Source organism: Cibotium barometz, chromosome 21, assembly GCF_041138505.1.
Source record: "Cibotium barometz isolate CiBa-2024 chromosome 21, ASM4113850v1, whole genome shotgun sequence".
Taxonomy (NCBI): Eukaryota; Viridiplantae; Streptophyta; class Polypodiopsida; order Cyatheales; family Cibotiaceae; genus Cibotium; species Cibotium barometz.
In genome coordinates this window covers 33,518,510-33,534,013 of record NC_141066.1, presented here as the reverse complement: position 1 = coordinate 33,534,013, position 15,504 = coordinate 33,518,510, and the positions used below count along the sequence as shown (strand labels likewise).

Genomic DNA, 15,504 nt, shown 5'->3' with positions numbered 1-15,504 from the left:
TATTCCCTCGCAGCCATGGGAGAGTATAGCTATGGATTTCATCATGGATTTGCCTCGCACTCAGCAAGGTAATGATGCTATATGGACTATCGTTGACCGGTTTAGCAAGCAAGCTCATTTCTTGCCGGTCAAGAAAACGATCAAGGCAGATCATATGGCAAAACTTTTCTTATCTCAGGTATTCAAGCATCATGGTATGCCTAAATCTATTGTGGGTGACCGTGATCCTCGAACTACCAGTCTTTTCTGGAGAGCACTTTTTGACAATATGGGCACAAAGCTGAATTTTTCATCCGCTTTTCATCCTCAAACCGATGGTCAAAGTGAAGCAGCAAATTCAGCCGTATTGGACCTTCTCAAATGCTATGTAGCTGATCAAAAGACTTTGTGGGAAAAGTATTTGCCACTTGTGGAGTTTGCATACAATAACACGGTGCATGCTTCTACTGGGAAGGCTCCCTTTGAGATAGTTTATGGCAAAGTGGTATTGCCTCCCATCCTACGTACTAAGGATGAGATTTTTGCTGCTGATGACTTTGTCAGGGACTTGGATGTTGCCTTTGCACAGGTACGGACAGCCATAGCCCGTTCTCAAGAGAAGCATAAGAAGGCTACAGACAAGCATAGAAAGCATTTGGATGTCAAGGTAAATGATTGGGTATTGCTGAAATTCGAAAAAGCTAGACTCCGTAAGAGATCTGGTAAGGAGGGGATGTTTCCCAAGCTCTCATCCAGGTATTATGGGCCTTTCAAGGTCATTGAGCAGATCAATGAAGTTGCTTTTCGTTTAGCATTGCCATCCCATTGGCAGATACATAATGCTTTCCATGTTAGCCTCTTACGAAAGTATGTGGGTCCGGAACCAAGTCTTCCTATCATTGAGGATCCACCAGAAGTGGATGAGTTGGAAGAGATTTTGCAACCAGAGCAGATTGTGTTTCATAAAGAGCGTAAGCTATCTGCAGGCAAGCTTGTAAGACGCTATTTGGTGAAGTTCAAGAACTATCTCCCCATTGATGCTAAGTGGGTTGATGAGGACTACTTCAAAGATTATCCGCAGCTTCTCCATGACTATTTGGAAGCTTTTCAGTTGCGGACAACTGTTTAGAAGACGGGGAGATGTCACCATTGAGCTATCTAATGGTCCTCTTATCTTCTTGTGTGAGCTTTGGGCTCTGGATGAGCATACTCCGTAGTGGTGCTCCATCGCTAGGACTGGCACGGCGTGATTCGTAGTGCCAGGGACGGGTGGATTGCACACGGTGTATGTTTCTGGATTACCACCGCTAGGACTGGCACGGCGTGATTCGTAGTGCCAGGGACGGGTGGATTGTACACTGTGTGTGTACCTGGAATTGACTTTCCGGTGGGCCTGTTTGTGCCCGGAAATGTCAAGTATTGTGCAAGTACATGAACGGAGATTATCCTTTAACAATGTTGCATTGTGCACTCATGTTTGCCTGCCTTTGAAATGTTTTCGCGTGAACTGGTTTCGTTTGCATGCTTGACATGTGTGTCTAGCTCAGGGGTCGGGGACGCCCTCCCGTGAGCCGTGGAATGCCTTGTCTTCTGACAGGTTTTGTGGCGTGTGAACAGGTGGGAAATCCTTATTTTAATAAGAGTTTTAAGTTATAAGTCTTATAACTTACAGGTTTCATACTTCATTAAAAGTAGGTGGACACTTTATAAGTGTGGGCACCTTCTTTTGGAGTGGGCACCCTTTTATAGCATGTGGGGTGGGGGTTGGCCACCTACCCCACCTACCACACCCAATCCTTTGCATGGGAGGAAGGCGCCTCACTTCCAGCCCTCTCCCTTGCATTTTGGAGGAAGAAAACACAACTGCTTGCTGAGATTTAGAAAAAAACAGGCTGGAGCACTCATTATTTGTTGATTCTGGTCGTACAGCAGGTACAGCAGGTACAGTACCATCATTATTTGCTGATTCTGGTCGTACAGCAGGTACAGCAGGTACAATACCATCATTATTTGCCGATTCTGGTCGTACAACAGGTACAGCAGGTACAGTACCATCATTATTTGCTGATTCTGGTCGTACAGCAGGTACAGCAGCTACAGCAGGTACAGTACCATCATTATTTGCTGATTCTGGTCGTACAGCAGGTATAGCAGGTACAGTACCATCATTATTTGCTGATTCTGGTCGTACAGCAGGTACAGCAGGTCAAACCAGTGGGGTTATCCGCGTGGATTTAGGACATACGCATTTCCTACAAGTGGCCCAGGTTGTTTCACTCTTCCTACTGGCTGTACGGTGGCTCCAGAAGATTTTCATCGCGAAGAATGAGGAATTCTCCTGCTCTCCTATGTCTGGACTCCTCTTCCATTCACCGAGTCAACTCCGTGAGGGTGCCCCATCGCTAGGACTGGCACGGCGTGATCCGTAGTGCCAGGGACGGGTGGATTGCACGCAGAGTGTGACTCTGGAAGGTGCTATGGACGGGGCAGCCCTTGGTGACTGCAGACTTGGGTTTGATACTTTGTTTTTTTTCATCGTGCATTGCTTATTGGAAATCTGGCCTTGGGCCCGTGTACTTGTAACAAATTCTCCCAAGTAATAATAACAATCCTTGGGGGGGGGCCGGCCGTTCCGGCCTCAGTGTGGTGTCATCTATCTATGCTCAGAGTTGTTAATTACTTTTTATTGCTACTTTGTCTTGTGCTGTTGTCTTTTAAGAGTGTATATTAAAGTGCTAACTGGAGAAGTGAGTCCAGGAAGGGGTGACCCCTGCTTGGGTCTCGTTTCAATATGTCTACATGGCATCCAAGTGCGGGATGCATGTGAATGCTTGGGCCTTGGTCAGCCCCATAGGGGCCCCTTTCTACATGCTAACTTATGACTAGACTTCTGAATGAATGATGAACTGCATTGACAGAATTATGCGCTTATGGTTATATATATGTGAGGGATGCAGTCAGCCATCTGCCCTGCTGTCAGTCTGAAGACTGGACAAAAATACTTGACTTCACTTCATTTAATACTGCGCTTGTTGTCCACCCGATGTTGGCCACTGCCGAGGCCTTAGCCGCCTGCTGTACAGGTTCCTGCTGCCAGCCGACAGGCCCCTTTACCTTCCCATTATGGTGCTGCTGATGTTGATGTTGATGATGATGGAGATAATGATGCTGAAGATGATTCTGTTGCTGATGCTGCTGATCTGATGATGATGCTATTGATGGTAACGCTAATGATGTCCTACTGATGCTTAACCAGGGATTAAGACTGTTCATGCACAGGGTTAGCCATGGCACGGGCGTGCACGTGACATGAGTTCCTCTCTTTGAGGCATCTGTATTCTCCTTGTCTCTGCGAAGGTCACCTTGAATGGATAGTCAAAGCTCAATTATCAAGACATCTTCCTATAAATGCACGTGCCATGTTAACTCATTACCTTAGTCTTTGGATTGCAAGCTGACTAATGCAACAACTGCTAGCTGCTTATACAACACCTTTTCCTTTGCGACAGATTCCTTTTAAGTCTTTGGTAGCTGGTTTGTTTGCAAGTAATGGTTTTAGGTTTTCTTTTCCATCAAGAATGATTCTCTATTTTGATGGTGCCTTTCTCCGCTCTTGTGCTAAATGGAGCTCTTTTGCAGGTCTTATCCGCAGCTGCAGCTTTCTTCTTGGGCTATATATATGCACTCGCGATATTTGGCATCTTTAGTGGGGTCATCCTTTGGTTGTATGGCAGTTTTTGGCTCACTGGAGGAATAGTATTTATAGGAGGTAAGTTTTTGTTGATTGAATCTCTCAAGGTTTTGGTTGATGCTGTCACAGTTATGAAGTTTCTGCAGATGAACCCCCTTTTTCAAAGCTACCTATTATGACAGCATGAAGGCTCTTTATACTTGTATGGTCGAATTTGAGCCTTTTTTTAGCTCATCTCTTTAATGCGCACTTGGCACCTAAATGTTTGAGCAGCACGTCTCTATTTGCTGAGAGCTGCTCCTCCCATGTTGCACCTTGGTCTTCTTGCTAGCATCGGCATGGCTTGTATGACTGGCCGTCATGCTTTAATCAAGCTAATAATCAATACTTACAAGATAGGACCATCTTCCAACCAAGGAAAGGAAACCTAGGCTCTGATACCCATGGAACGGGAACTGCAGATCTCGGGAGTGATTAACTATTAACTTAAGTAACACACACACTTTAAAATGAACACAAAAGCAAACACCACCGACACCAAAGTGGGGGTCGAAGATGATTTCCCCTTTCATTAGTATCTTCAATTACCTACAAGGAGTTGTTGTATATACAAGCTTGTGGATGGTCAATAGACTACCAGATTCCCAATACAACTAAATTGATGAAAGCAAAGTCAAATAAACGTGTCTACATCGTAGTCATGTGTATTCCTATATAAAAGGAACCCTTCTACACAGTACCCTGTGTATCTGTAAACAGAAGGAAACCTTCCACGGAACACCCTGGTTCTCCAAAGCTTTGAGAGTCTGGGTCCACTTCAATAGCCCTCGCACCCTCCAAGGAGCCCGAATCCAAGAAGAACGTTTGTGTTTTTTCTTTAAGGGAGTAGATCTTCAAGCAAGAGAGAATCTCCGAGGAAAGCAATTCCTCAGGGGGTTGGATAGCAACATCAAGTTTACCCGGATAATCGTAAGGAGCCAGAACACACCCCCCCCCCCCCCCCCCAAGCCTGCTGTGCGCCCATCTCTTCTGCCTCTCCCTCTGTGCAGGGCTGCTGCCGCCACCCATAGCTTGCTCCTCCCCCCCTTCCCCCCTTTCGCTGATTAGCTGCTGCCTCCTCTGCTCCCTTCGCTTCCCCCCTCTCTCGTTATGCAGTTTCCCGTTGTAACATGCGGAAGCTTTGGGGAAGATCGGTAACTTCAATGCTCAAAAATCAGCACACTTTTCGCGACGGAATTAACGCACAAAACTGAATGAAGATGTGCAAAAAATAGAGAGAGAGAGAGGGAGAGAGGAGAGGACACAGTATTGGGTCCCGAATACCTTCTGTAGGGCCCCCACCACGAATGGTGTATTTGCTTTATTAGAATGATGCAAATCTGAAAAGAAAATAGAAAACTTGGCCTTTCTTGACTCTGCCCTTGACCTGCAGTCCTTCACCCCTTTGCATTAGCAAATCCTTGGCTGTCGTGGCCCTTTGATTGCCTTAGCTCTTGGTGAATTATGAGATAACACAATGGATTGTGGGCTCAAGTATTTATACTACCCAATAAAGGCAGTTGCCAGCTCTAATCAGGTCGGCTGGCATAAATTCAGCCCACAACTGTATATTCAGCATTAAATGCTAAATAAATATTCTAGAAAATGCTACGCATGCTCTCATGACTGGCTGGGCATTAGGCGCATGGTTTCTAGAAGGCCTGCGCACTGTATACATGCTGTTTGGAGACTGGGGAGCTTGTATGGGCTGCCCCATACTTGCCCTACAGCCATAAAAAGGCTGGACAACCTGCATGCTACCCCTGGCCTGCCCCTAGGGCTGTTCTACAGCCCTCCATGGCTGGTGGGTACAGCCAGGACCTTCTTGGCCCTCATGGGGGTGGTATTACACTGTCCCCATGCCCACACAAGTACTTGGGGTAGCCCTATGGGCTGGCCCCTTTCCTATATGCAAACCCTAACTATCTACACAATGATCTGGTTTCCAGTACCATACCAGATACACAGAATCACTGACATCATTTCAGAGACTCACAGCGCGGACTGGCACTGTTTCATGTGCAGGATGATGCACACCTGACCTTGGACTCATGTGCATGACCTCGGACGACTGGGATGGAACCCTGGCTGACTCGTCCCGGACTGGGCTCACATGGGATCAGTTTACCATCCCAGGTCCTGCACCTTCTGTATAGATATGTCTACGTGGCATCCAAGTGCGGGATGCACGTGACATCCCCTTCTGCTTAACTTGACGGAAGTTGCATAGCCTCCAAATAATCCGTCAATAACGCTGGATAGTCGTCGAAAAACTCTTTGTCAAGCCATACCGCTTCATGGGTCCCTCGGTCCTGAAACTTCGTGAGAAATTGTCTTTGTCTTCGGCTTGAGCCATGCTTGAAACGGTGCAGAGGGATTTGTTCTGGAACCATAACTTCTGCTTCATCAATAATATTTGGTTCCGCCTCGTCTTTAACTTCTGAAGAGATCAGACCTGCATATGGCTTTAACCAACTGACGTGAAACTCATCATGCATAGTCCAACTCGGAGGTAGCTTTAACTGCATGGAAACCTCATTGATCTTTTTCTGGATGGAAAAAGGTCCGAAGCTCCTGAAAGACAACTTTGGGCATTGCTTGCCCACCTGCGTCAACCTTTGCATCATAATTCGAAGATAAACCTAATCCCGTTTTGAAAACTTCATATCCCTTCGGTCTTTATTGGCGTGTCAAGTACAAGTCTCTTGCGCTTTAGCCAACCTGTCTTTTATTGACTCTAAAATCTCCTGGTAAGACTTCGTCACTCTGTTCGCTTCAAGTACTGAAGACGAGGTCTTGGTCAAAAAACAATTGGAAAGGTCTTCCAAACGCTGCCTCAAAGAAAAGGGGATTGAAGGGGAACTTAGCCTTCGCAAGGCTCTAATACCATGTCAAAATAATGGGGAGTATGCACAACGGAAGCAATAGTTGATGGCAAGATAGAGCAACATATATGAGAGAGAGCAAGAACACAAGATGTATCTTCGAGTCGCTCAAGGTAGTGAGGCGGTAGAAACCGTTGCTTAAGGGCGCGGACAAACTCGTCCCACACATAAGCTGCCATACCTAATCTGGTGTGGGCATGAGCCCACTGAGTCCACCAAGGAATGGCCTCACCTTCCAAGTACCAACTGGCTAAGATCACTCTGTCAGTATCTGTCTTTCTAACTGCGGCAAAGTAAGCTTCAAACTGATGCAACCATGAATAGAGAGTTGTGGGGTCGAGTTTACCATTATACTTACTGAAGTTCATTTTCTCGGAAAAATGATTCGAGGGTGCCGCCGGTGTCAATCTGGCGTCCAAAGCTGCTAGGTAACGATCGTGTTCCACGCGTCGCATGGCTTCGTCTTCATGTTGTCGGATCTCCAATGCACGCATCTGCAACTCAAGCAAAGAGCTCGGTTGCGGTCGTGACCCTGTGAGAGGCTCCCTGTGTCGAGGATCTGGAATCTGGGATACAGAAGGAGAGGGAGGAGGAGATGGAAAACGCGACGCTGGAGAACGAGTACGCTCTTCCATAGCCAAGATCTGCGCCTTGTGCTCTTCCAACTTGGTTGTCTGGTCTGCAATTGCTCTGATCATCTGCTGGAACATATCTATAATACTCAAGCCTGGTGCCCTAGCTGGGCTGCCCGGTGCACTCTGGTCCCATGGTTCTTGGTCTCTCTCGTCGTCGAAGCTCGCCATAGCAGGAAAAACGCACTTCCTTTCCGGAGCGCAATCTTACCATCGACTGTGTGTGTGGGAGACGTCCGGAGGCTTCTGGAGGTTGAAAACCAATCGCCCTTCGAGGGACAGGAGTCACTCCGAAAGGGGTAGGCCACCGGCGTCTGAAAACCAACCACACGGGCAAGAAAAAATTCTGGTTTCTTTGCTGAATCTTTGCACTTGAAGTAGGCTCTGATACCACTGTAACACTATATTTTTACATATGATTAAAGGTGTTTTTATCTTATAAACTACTGTTTCTCACAATTAGTGTGCTCAACTTCATTATAAATGCATCAGAAATAATCCTGAGTGGCTGGGGGAGCAGTGCCAGAATAGTGCAAATTTTGAGCTTGCACCGGTGCTGCAGAGCCTAAATTCGCACTTTTCTAGCATAGCTTCCCCAGTCCTCCAGGAGCAATTCTGATGCATTGGATGACAAATAATGGAATTTTACACATGATTAAAGCTGTTTTTATCTTATAAACTATTGTTTCTCACAATTAGTGTACTCAACTTCATTATAAATTCATTATAACAATGTAATTTTACACATGATTAAAGCTATTTTTATCTTATAAACTATTGTTTCTCACAATTAGTGTACTCAACTTCATTATAAATGCATCAGAAATGATCCTGAGTGGCTAGAGGAGCAGTGCCAGAACAGTGCGAATTTTGAGCCTGCACTGCCGCTGTAGAGCCTAAATTCGCACTGTTCTGGCATAGCTTTCCCAGTCCTCCAAGAGCAATTATGATGCATTGGATGATACCCAGCCCTTAGACAGATTGTTCCAGTGGCCTCAGAGGAGCAGCTTCAGCAACCTTTGGTCTGGAATCCCCTAATCTGTTTACTGAGTGGCCACATGCTAGGGGCCTGACCGCATATATCTTGGGGCGCCTTGAGCATGGGACTAGCTAGGTCTCTCGGAGATTGGATTGCACATAGACAGTTACCGACATCATTCCAGAGGGAGACTCAGCGTGGACCGGCACTGTTTCATGTGCAAGACAATGCACGCCTGAGCTTGGACGCATGTGTAATGCACACCTGACCTCGGACGCATGGAGTAGAACCCTGGCTGACTCATCCCGGACTGGGCTCACATGGGACCAGCTTTCCACTCCAGGTCCTGCACCTTCTTGTTCAGATATGTCTACGTGGCATCCAAGTGCGGGATGCACGTGACATCCCCTTCTGCTTAACCTGACGGAAGCGGCATAGCCTCAAAATAGTCCGTCAATAAAGCCGGATAGTCGTTGAAGAACTCTTTGTCAAGCCATACCGCTTTGTGGGTCCCCTTGGTCCTGAAGCTTTGTGAGGAACTGGCGTGAGCCATGCTTGAAGCGGTGCAAAAGGATCTATTTTGGAACCATCACTTCAGCTTCATCAATGATATCTGGTTCCGCTTCGTCTTTCACTTCTGAAGGAATCGGACCTGCATATGGTTTTAACCAACTGACATGAAACACATCATGCTTAGTCGAGCTCGGAGGTAGCTTCAATTTCATTGACACCTCGTTGATCTTTCTCTGGATGGGAAAAGGTTCGAAGCTCCTGAATGACAACTTTGGGCATCGCTTGCCCACTTGCTTCAACCTTTGCTTCATAATCCAAAGATAAACCCAATCACCTTCCGAAAACTTCATATCCCTTCGGGCTTTGTTGGCTTGTCGAGTGTAGGCCTCTTGCGCTTTAGCCAACCTGTCTTTTACCGACTCCAAAATCTCCTGGTAAGACTTCGTCAATCTGTTCGCTTCAGGTACTGAAGATGAGGTTCTGGTCAACGACGACTGGAATGGTCTTCCAAACGTTGCTTCATATGGAGTCCTACCAATAGCTGAAGAAAAGGAATAGTTCAAAACAGCTTGAACTAAAGGCAGATATGATTCCCACTTAGCTTGCTGATCGTAGACATAACACTTCAGCACATCAAAGACCAACTGGTTGTAGATTTCTGTCTGGCCATTCGTCTGTGGGTGAAATGCATTGGAAAAATTCAATTTAGTACCAAAGTTATCAAACAATGTACTCCAAAAATGACTGGTGAACTTGGCATCTCGGTCTGACACTATGGTCCTAGGGATCTCGCCTATCGGGTATCAATGCCGAATGAACAAATGGGCAACATCTTCGGCGGTCACATTGGCCCTCCATGGAATAAGCATAACAAATTTGCTAAATCTATCAACTATAGTCAAGCACTGAGTATTACCCTTACCCGGGCTGGGAGGTAGATTCGTGACAAAATCCATCGATATATCTTGGAAAGGTCCCTTAGGAATTGGCACGGGATATAACAACCCTATCTTCTTCCCACGAAGAGCTTTCACCTTTTGACAAATATCACATTGTTGCACATATGTAAACACATCTCGCCTCATCTTCGGCCAATAATATTGCCGTTATAACTTCTCCAAAGTCGAATTCATGCCCTTATGACCACCAGTAATGGCGTCATGGAGGAGAGCTGCCCTGAACGACTTCATAACACAGTCGGCCTTTATAGAAAAGCCAACCATCGCGTATCAAAAAGTGCCATGGTCTTGTGGCATCCAATGCTTGTTCCCACTGTGTACCGAATTCCTCGAAATCCGTGTACGTGTGCTTCATGTCATCTAGTCCCATACCAAGAAGGTCGAGTCTAGTGGTCTGAATCAAAGTCACTTGTTCCTTCCGGCTCAAAGCATGGGCCACTAGATTGGCCTTTCCTGGAAGGTACTCAATCATACCACCAAATTGTTGGAATATCTGGCTCTAGCGGTGTTGACGGTCACTCCACTGTGCAGTTGGCATGGTCTGAATCCAGCGTAATGCCTGATGGTCAGTGCGAACCTCAAAGTCACGGCCATAAAGGAAATGTTTCCAATGTTTCAAGGCCTGAATAACTGTGAGGAATTCCCGATTGTAGACCGAGTAATTCTTTTTTGCGAGCAGTAACTTATGAGACATGTAAGCTACTAGATGGCCATTCTGTTGTAATACACCTCCAATTGCGATGTTACTCACATCGGTGATCACTTGGAACGGCTCGTCCCACGAGGCAAGCACTAGACAAGGCGCTTCTGACAAAGCCACATTGAGGTTCTTGAATGCCTCCAACACTCGTGGAGTCATTCGAATCCGTTGCCTTTTAGTCTTGACACCCTTTAGCAGATCGGTGAGATCCGCCGAGAGGTCAGAAAACTTGTCCTATGTGGGTGGAGTATGCCTGGCATATACCCACAAAGGATCTGATGTCAGAAGCAGTCTGTGGTACTTCCCAATTGACAATCTCGGCCACCTTGGCCGGATCAAGTCAAATGCCTTCTACACTAATTATATATCCAGGGTAATGAACCTCGAACAAATAAAATTCCGACTTCTTCTCATTGTCGTAGAGCTTGTTGCTTTCCAGCAACCTCAGGACTTTCTCCACATCAATGTCATGTTGCTCAACCGTAGCTGAAAATACCAGTATGTCGTCCAGAAATATGAACACACTTCCCGGAACACCCGCATCATCATGCAGTTGAATGTGGTTGGGATGTTCTTCAAGCCAAAAGGCATGACCACAAATTCATAATGGGCCCGTTCCGTACGGAAGGCTGTCTTGGGAATGTCCTCCTCAACAATCCTTACCTAGTGGTACCCACTCTTCAAATCGAGTTTCAAGAACACCTTAGCCCCTTCAGCGTCTTGAGAATATAATCTATTCGAGACATCGGGAATTTACTCTTGATAGTCAGTTTATTGATTGCACGATAATCGACACACAATTGAGAAGACCCATCTTTCTTATTGACAAACAGGATCGGTGCTGCAAATGGCAACACACTTGGATGGATGAAGCCAAATTGCAACAATTCTTGGAGTTGGCGGTCCAACTCCGATTCCATTGCCTTGGAAAGGCGGTATGGAAACTTGCTTGGGGGTTGCCTGGGAGGAGGTCGATCTTGTGATCCTTCGGTCTAGACAGAGGAGTTGGGGAGGGAGATTGTCTCGAAGAAAAATCTTTTGGAAGTTTTCATGGAGAGCCAAATACTTCTCGGAAGCATTGGCCGCCATCTGGGCTGTCTGGATGTAAATCATCGCACAATGTGCGCCTTTCCTGATTGCTCGTTTAGCTTGCAAGTGGCTTATGAGTGGAAAGTTCGGGATTCCTGGCTCACACTTAATGGTCACCGGGACGTTGGACACATTCCGGCCAATCTAGAAAGTGTGCTTGTCCCACTTGACATCAGGAAGGAACATGTGAAACCACTGAATGCCCAAGATTATGTCTGCTCCTACAAGAGGGGCAACCATAAAATCAACGCACAAACTCTATGCCCTTAATGACTAATTTAGCACCTAAAGCTTTATACTTGATGGGAATGATGCTATTTGGACCATAGTTGACAGGTTTAGTAAGCAAGCTCACTTCTTGCCCGTCAAGAAAACCATTAAAGTTGATCATATGGTGAAGCTTTTTCTTGCTCACATCTTCAAGCATCATGGTATGCCTAAGTCCATTATTGGGAATAGAGATCCCAGGACTACGAGCCTCTTTTGGAGAGCTTTATTTGATAACATGGGCACTAAGCTTGAGTTCTCATCTGCTTATCACCCCCAAATAGATGGTCTAAGTGAGGCTGTAAATTTTGTTGTGATGGATTTGTTGAAGTGTTATGTGGCAGATCAAAAAGGTGCTTGGGAGAAGTATCTTCCACTTGTAGAGTTTGCCTACAATAACACCGTACATGCCTCCACGGGAAAGGCCCCGTTTGAGATTATTTATGGCAGAGTGGTCTTGCCACCCATTCTTCGTACAAAGGACGAGATTTTTGCAGCCGATGAGTTTGTGTGTGACTTGGATGTAGCCTTTGCTCAGGAGCGGACAGCCATTGCAAGGTCACAAGACAAAGCATAAGAGGGCTACCGACAAGCATAGACGGGACATGCAAGTCAAGGAAGGGGATTGGGTATTGCTGAAATTTGAGAAAGCTAGGCTTCGGAACAGCCCAGGACAAGAGGGATCATATCCAAAGCTTTCTACTCGATATTATGGACCCTTCAAAGTAGTTGACAAGATCAATGAAGTGTCCTACAGGCTTGCTTTACCCAGTCATTGGAAGATTCACAATGCTTTTCACCAGAGTCTTTTGTGGAAGTATGTGGGGCCAAATCCAGAAGAGCCTGTCACAGAAGATCTGCCCGAGATTGATGTGTTTTTAAACATCATGGAATGCCTAAGTCCATTGTGAGAGACAGAGATCCAAGGACTAAAAGCTTATTTTGGAGAGCTCTCGTTGACAATATGGGCACTAAGCTCAATTTCTCTTCTACCTATCATCTCCAAACAGGTGGGCAAAGTGAAATAGCAAATTCAGTGGGCCTCGATCTACTCAAATGCTGTTTTTGATCAAAAGGCAGCATGGCAGAAGTATTTACCCTTGGTTGAGTTTGCATACAACAATACAATCCATTCCTCCACTGGCAAAGCTCCATTTGAGGTTATCTATGGCAAGGTAATACTTCCACCCATCCTTCGCACTAAGGATGAGATTTTTGTTGCTGATGAATATGTTAGAGATCTGGAAACCGCCTATGCACAAGTTCGGGCAGCCATACAACGCTCTCAAGCAAAGCTCTTGCAAGCACACACACACTCACAAAACCCTAAAAGAGAACACACAAGGTGAGAGGCTGAAAATCTTCTTCTTCTTCACACAACACTCAACACACCATATACAAAGATAAGAGTACACACAATATGAAAAGGTACTCAACCAAATACATACTAGGGTTCTCTATAGTGTGAACCCAACTAAATGGGCTGGCGCTATAACTATGCCAATCTCTAGAATGGCTGTCACGTAGCCTGTCATCCCACTGGCCGCATATCACCCATGATCTCACCAACCATGCCAATGGTGTAAGTGTGGGGCCTATCCCCCAGCGGGTCATCAGTGTCCACTGCCTCACTAGATGAGCTCAATATCTCAACATTTTCTGCCAACAACAAAACAAGGCCCTTAAAACACTAAAAGTATTGTCAAAACACTTGTAGTGTTTTTTAAAACACTACATGTATTGTTACATCAAAGAAAGGTTTTTTTTTTCAAGTGTTCAAAGTTGAGAAAAAATCTAGGAAAAAAGGATTCATATTGTAATAATTTATTTTCTTAACTTTTATCATTTAATTACTAAATATCAATTTGATCATTTTTATGTACTTGTTTGTACATAATATATATAGTTTTTCTAACATTAAGGCGCCTCCTTCTAGGCTGAATAGAACTCTATAAATTCAGATTTCCAGCCTCATTCAAGAGTACTTCTTGGCCTTTGTTTATTGCTCTATCTAATACAATTATTGGAGAGTATTTTGCGAACCATACTATACTGTTTTCACCTCTCCAAAACACTTAGAAGCTGGTTGAATTCCGATTTTCAGAATTGAAAGTCTCTATTCAAGTTAGAAGAAGAAAAAGAAGACAAATTCTAAAGATTGAAGCTGTGGAAGAATCATCTTGTCTTCGGTTGCTATAAGTCTTATGTGGGAGAACCCTTGGGAAGTGTTGGGCATTTTCCGAAGACTGATTTTCAACCACTAGATGGTTGATCTCATTGAAGGTAAGCTACATTTGCAGAAATCGGGATTATTGGGCAATCTTAGTGAAGGGTGTTGGTCACCATATTGCTAACTTGTAGCTGGGCTACTTGTAGGCAAGTATAGTGTTTGTAAGTTGTTTTTATATTCAATCATTTTGGAAGAAACGGTGGCGTATGGTTGACCCAATCCACCCGTTTTATGTAGTTTTAAAATTCTTACTCCCTTAAGACAATACATATCCTGAGAGGGGGGGGCGGGTGGTGCGGGACGAGCCCATCTTTTGGTCCCTAGTGCAGTATCATTTCTTTTTAGTACTTTCACATTGTATAATCAATTGTTATGGCTATGTATGTGGGATATGGCAGTGATCAGAGGATGATAAATCTTGTGATTTCAGTATTAAATTTTGTATAACCACGCCCCCGTTTGTGACAAGAAGTGGAGCAAAGATGCATTGTGTGCCCAGGTGCTCCAAATTTAATAGGATGGGTTGTCATGTACATGCCGTAATTGGGATGCTCATGGACATCTATATGTTGTAGCTGCCTAAAAGGTAGGTTCAAAGGCCATGTTGGGGCTCATAGAAAGGGATTCTGGGCACATGGGAAGCCAGGCGCCGATGGCTAGGCCTAATCTTGACAGCCCTTGTGCAGTTTATGGGCGTGGACAATTGGCTGACCAACCAAACCTAGCAGTATATAAGGGCAGGTCGAGGGTGATATTCAGCTTTTTGTTAGCATGGTCTGACAAGGTTTCTAGGGTCAACAATGCCCTTGTCACAACTTGGAGGCAGGTGTAGGACCTAGAGTCCCATGTGAGCCCGAGTCCGGGACGAGTCAGCTAGGGTTCCACTCTAAGCATCCAAGGTCAAGTGTACAAGTCCCATACATGGTCTTGGTCAAGTGTGCATTGTCCTGCACATGAAGCAGTGTCAGTTTGTACTGTGAGTCTCCCTCTGGAATTGATGTCAGGCGTTCTGGGTGTTCGGCTTGTAGCCAGATACCAAGCATCTGTGTAAAAGCATGTAGTTGCATGTAAGTTTGCATGGAGTGTAGGGTGGTACCCTACACTTTGGGCCATACCTTTGGCCCATAAAGCACCATAGAGCATAGTGGCCATTCCTTATAGGCATAGGCCTTGTTGGCCAGCCTTAGGAGTCTTGGACAGCATGGCAGCAAGGCAAGGGGGCTGTGGCCCAGTCGGCTAGCCCATTGGAAGGGGCTGCACAGCTAGTCAGCCAGCCCCTAGGCAGTCGGGCAGCCACTGGCCAACCCTAGAGGCTGCACAGCCATGTGTAGGCCTAGCCAAGGCATGCAAGGTGGCCAGTCAACAAACATAAAAGGCGGCCAGCACCCAGTGGGAAAAGGCACCTGATTTAGGCATTAAAATCGAGGTCATGGAGAATAAAAGCAGGCTGACTGCTGTAAGGACCCACTGGGCCTATAAATAGCATAGGCAAGATTTCAATTGAGCATCTTAGCATTCACAAAGGGCAGAAGTCTTCCAAG

General features: G+C 45.7%; 1 pseudogene across 1 annotated transcript in view; it reads left to right on the top strand.

Moving 5' to 3' along the window:
* LOC147627105 (uncharacterized) overlaps positions 1-15,504 on the top strand; it is a 78,746-nt pseudogene that overhangs the window by 46,501 nt on the left and 16,741 nt on the right. Inside the window, exon 3 of the transcript XR_015268413.1 lies at positions 3,619-3,748. The product of XR_015268413.1 is annotated as an uncharacterized LOC147627105 (transcript). The remainder of the gene's footprint in view (positions 1-3,618; positions 3,749-15,504) is intronic.